Below are 5,061 nucleotides of genomic sequence, written 5' to 3' on the forward strand. Positions count from 1 at the left end.
TCAATGCTTGGAGCTTAATCCTTATAAATATTTGTAACTCGATAACTTCAATATTGAATATCTCTTGTAAAAGTTTGTAATTATCAATCTATATGTTGTATAGAGAGGAAGATCATTCTTATAGTTGATGAAAGATTGTGTCCTTTTGATGTGATAACTTTTCATGTAGATATGATGAACACTCACAACCAATGGTGAAGAAGAATGTTGATTCAGATGAAAGGAGATGCTTTAGAGGTGAAGAATCATGTCTTTTTGTAGTAAAAATGACTGTCACGAACGAGGCATGGGTGTCACGTCCATGACATGAATTGGCATTCAAAGTTGATGGAATTCTCTTGTCACGATCGTGACAGAGGTCACCATCACGATAGACATATTTCTTCAGTGGGTTGTTTTTCGCGCATGTCACGATCGTGACAGGTAGGTCATGAACGTGGCATGTATTTTTGCCCTAATTCAGGCTATTTTTCCTATCTTTTGCTCGTTTCTTACTGACATTTCTTTATATTGAGTTGTTATCTGTATTTAACATATCTCTGTTCAAATCATAAACAACCATGTGAAATCTTTCCAAAACATTAAATAAACTAAGGTAAATATATAAATATAAACGTGAATATGGATGCGAAAATACGTAAACTTTGGACTTATCAGTATACTTTTTATAATAATGTTAATATTTTACTATATTATAAGGTTAAATATGAACAAAAATATTGCATTTTACATGATTTTATGAATCATGGTTAAACTCGGTTGAACCCCAGTTGAACCTTTAACCCTTTGTCTTTTCCGGTTCTATGACCGATCCAATTTTGACAACCATGAAGAGACGAATGTTCGGGGCCAAATTTATTTGATTCAAGGTCGAACGTCTATCAATTATCTTTAGCTAGCAACAGAATGTCTTCAATTGGAGATAAAAGACCTGCAAAACAAGGCAGATACTCTGACGCTCAAGTCAGTCTAGATGGAGGACCTACAAAATAAGGTAAATACTCTGACGCTCAAGTCAGTCTAAAGTTTAAACATAATAAAAAAAAGGAGATGCAATATCTTCCATCAGAGATTGGGAACCTACAAAACAAGGTAGATACTCTGACGCTCAAGTCAGTCTAAAGTTTAAACATAACAAAAAAACAAACATGATAATGAAAAAAAGCAAAGAAATGTCTTCCATCTGAAATGAGGGACCTGCAAAACAAGGAAGATACTCCGACGTTTAAGTCAGTCTAAAGTTTAAACATACCAAAAATAAAAATAAGGGAAAAGTACAAAAATAAACCTTGTGGTTACATTTGTTTTCGATCAACACCATGTGGTTTAAAAGTTTGCAAAATGGTATATTGAGGTTCATTCCGTTAGCAAACACATACCAAATTGACTAACGGTATTAAAAGTCAAAAGGAAAAGAGTTAATTTGGTCCTTATATTTATTTATTTTATAAATTAATACCCCTTATTATCTAATTATCATAAACAAACCTCAAAATTAAAAATAAAATCAAGGGTAAATTCCAAAAAAACCCCATGTGGTTTCATGTTCTTCCAAAAAAATCCTTGTGGTTTGTTAATACAAAAAAGGACTGTGGTTTGCGCCGTTACCCGAAAAACGGAAAATGGCTTAACACCGTTAAAGTGCTGACGTGGCACAGGGGTAAAATCGGAAAATCGGATTTTTTTTTTATTTTTTTATTTTTTCCCTCTCTCTCTCATCTTCTTCTTCTCCTTCTTCTTCCTTCTTCTTCCTTCTTCTTCTTCTTCTTCCTTCTTCCTTCTTCTTCTCATTCTTCCTTCTTCTTCTCCTTCTTCCTTCTTCTCTCCTCTTCTTCCTTCTTCTTCTCCTTCCTTCTTCTTCTCCTTCCTTCTTCTTCTTCTTCTTCTTCTTCTTCCTCCTTCTTCCTCTTCTTCTTCTCTCCTCCTCCTTCTTCTTCTTCCTTCTTTTTTTTCTTTTTTTTTTAAGTTTCAGAAATTTCCAGACTTTTGGAAAATTTCCAGAAATCTGGAAAATTCCAGATTTCTGGAGATTTTCCAGAAATCTGGAAAATTTCCAGATTTCCAGATTTCCGGATTCCAGAAATCTGGAAAAATTCCAGATTTCCGAAGAAATCTGGAAATCGTAAATCGAAAATTAAAAAAAAAGAATAGAAGAAAAAAATAAGAAGAAGGAGGAAGGAGAAGGAGAAAAGAAGAAGTAAGAAGAAGAAGTAAGAAGAAAAATAAAAAAAATAAAAAAAATAAAAAAAAATCGAATTTCCAACCTTACCCATGTGCCACGTCAGCACTTTAACGGTGTTAAGTCATTTTCCATTTTTCAGGTAACGACGCAAACCACAGTCCTTTTTTTTTTGTATTAACAAACCACAAGGGTTTTTTTGGAAGAACATGAAACCACAGGGCTTTTTTTTTGGAATTTACCCTAAAATCAAATATAACTTCCTCTTCATCCCTCTAATTTCTTATCTTTCTCTCTAAAAATACAAAAACAACTTTCAACTTTCATTTATATATTAGGTAACATAATCCGAATATTAAGTTTAAAAATACAAAATCAACTTTATGCCGGCACATCCAATGGAACAAGATCCTCAAGGTAATCAGGAAGAATCTTGTGAAGAAATGCATTGAGATGTTCAACGAGATTGCAGAGAACAAGGATGATTACAACAAGTTCTACGAGTCTTTCTCAAAGGACTTGAAATTGGGCATTCATGAGGATAGTCAGAACAGAACCAAGTTAGCGGATTTACTTCGCTACCACTCAACCAAGAGTGGTGAGGAGATGATGAGCTTGAAAGACTATGTGACCATAATGAAAGAAGGCCAGAATGAGATTTACTACATCACAGGTGAAAGCAAAAAAGCAGTGGGGAATTCTCCATTCCTGGAGCGACTCAAAAGGAAGGGATACGAAGTTCTCTTCATGGTAGACGCCATTGATGAATACGTTGTTGGGCAATTGAAAGAGTATGATGGAAAGAAGCTGGTTTCAGCAAAAAAAAAAAAAAAGAAGGGCTGAAACTCCACGATGAAACTGAGGAAGAGAAAAAAGAAAAAGGAGGAAAAGAAGAAATCATTTGAAAACCTCTGCAAAATCATCAAAGATATATTAGGTGACAAAGTAGAGAAAGTGTTTGCTAAATCAAATGAATAAGTAATAGCTGATCATTTGTTCCCAGCATAAAGTTGATTATGTATTTTTAACTTAATATTCGGATTATGTTACCTATTATATAAATCAAAGTTGATTTTGTATTTTGTATTTTTAGAGAGAGAAGAGAGAAAGAAGAAAAAAAAATTAGAAAGAGAGAGAAGAAGGTGTATTTGATTTTTATTTTTAATTTTGGGGTTTGTTTGTGATAATTAAATAATAAGAGGTGTTAATTTATAAAATAAATAAATACAAGGACCAAATTAACTCTTTTTCTTTTGACTTTTAACACCGTTAGTCAATTTGATATGTGTTTGCTAACGGAATGAACCTCAATATACCATTTTATAAATTTTTAAACCACAAGGCTGCAATAGAAAATAGGTGTAACCACAAGGTTTATTTTTGTACTTTTCCCTAAAAATAATAAATAGAAAAACAAAAAAAACGAAATATCTTCCAGGTGATGATGGGGACCTGTAAAATAAGGTAGATACTCAGAAACTCAAGTCAGTCTAAAGTTTTGATAACAAGGGAGAAACTTCTGATCGGAGCTCGTCCCTGTGGGGGGCGTCGTTGGGTTCGACGGGGGAAACTCCGATGCCAAAGTCAGTAGAGAATATGAAGAATAAACTGTATTGACAAAGCTTAGAGAATATAGAAAAGTCTGAGTACCTTGATAGCCTAGAATGGTAGGCTATATATAGTTGAGAAGTTCGTAACCTCTAGGTAACTAGAAAGTCCCCATTAATGCTCATTTAATGGCGGTTACAAGTTACTCTTAACCTGGCGGGTAAGACAGTTAATGATCCATTTAATGATCCTTTATGGCCGAGCCGGCGGCCAGCCGTTACCAAGGTGAATGGAGAGATTCGCCTTAGAGATCCGCCAGCGGATCTCTTAGAGCTAGTCCAGGGAGATCCGCCAGCTGACTTCCTTTGCTACGTGGCATACTTAAAGGCAGATATCTCTTTTGGTCCTCATGATAATATCTCGATGTTATCAGAAGCCCCCCTAAAATGCCTTTAAAGTCCTTTAGGGCTTTTAGACTTCCGTGCGCCGTCATATGCTCCATCATTAATGTGCGCTCTGTTCAACGCCATTTGATGGTTGACACGTGTGGTGGCACACTGTCCTAGGCAAGTTCAAAAGAAACCTTTTTCTCCTTCTAATTTCTCTTTCTTCTTTGTTCCTTCATCTCTCTCCGTTTTCGAAGCTTTTCCTAGAAGTTTTCCAGAGCTCTTTTTCAAACTTCTACGTTTCCATGTAAGTGCCCTTTCTTTTTATCTTGAATGTTTAGAAGTTCATCCTCGTCTTCTGGGTCGACTTCTGAACTTTTTAACTCGTCATCTCCTCCTAAGATTGAAGTAGATTTTAGTTGGACCACTTCATCGTCGGAGGACTCCCAATCTTCTGTAGGTGCGATTAATTCCGGTTTAGCTGAGTTCAATAACTCGACGCGTAACCATTACCAGACTCGTTCAACCAGAAATCCCTCTTTCTTTTTTCCTGTTTCCGGTGCCGTTCCGGCCGGTGCCCGTAACCGATTTCCGGGTTCCATGGCCACTTCTTCCCTCCCTGCTAAGAAAAAGAATCCTCGAGCGGAGTCCACTCCATCCCGTATGAATGCCGCGGATTTGGCGAATCTGGCGGACCGCTTTTCGTGGATCAAAAATTACGAAACCCAACTTGCTGCTTCTCATCAACGCCCCTCCAATCCGCCTAACGGCTTCTTTACTGTATTCTGTAGTCATGTAGAGAGAGGGTTTCGCCTTCCTCTTCCCAAGATGATGGCGGATATCCTCTCATACTTTGACATTGCCGTCAGTCAGCTACATCCTAATGGCTGGCTCGACATGGCCCTAGACTGCTATCTCGCTTCAAATTTAGGCGTTGTTTATACGGGC

The 5,061-nt window shown here is 36.6% G+C and overlaps 1 pseudogene; it reads left to right on the top strand.

Moving 5' to 3' along the window:
• The first annotated feature begins 906 nt into the window (after positions 1 to 906).
• On the top strand, positions 907 to 3,157 carry LOC136222611 (heat shock protein 82-like; annotated as a pseudogene).
• Positions 3,158 to 5,061: the final 1,904 nt, after the last annotated feature.

The sequence above is a fragment of the Euphorbia lathyris genome, chromosome 3 (assembly GCF_963576675.1).
Source record: "Euphorbia lathyris chromosome 3, ddEupLath1.1, whole genome shotgun sequence".
Lineage (NCBI taxonomy): Eukaryota > Viridiplantae > Streptophyta > Magnoliopsida > Malpighiales > Euphorbiaceae > Euphorbia > Euphorbia lathyris.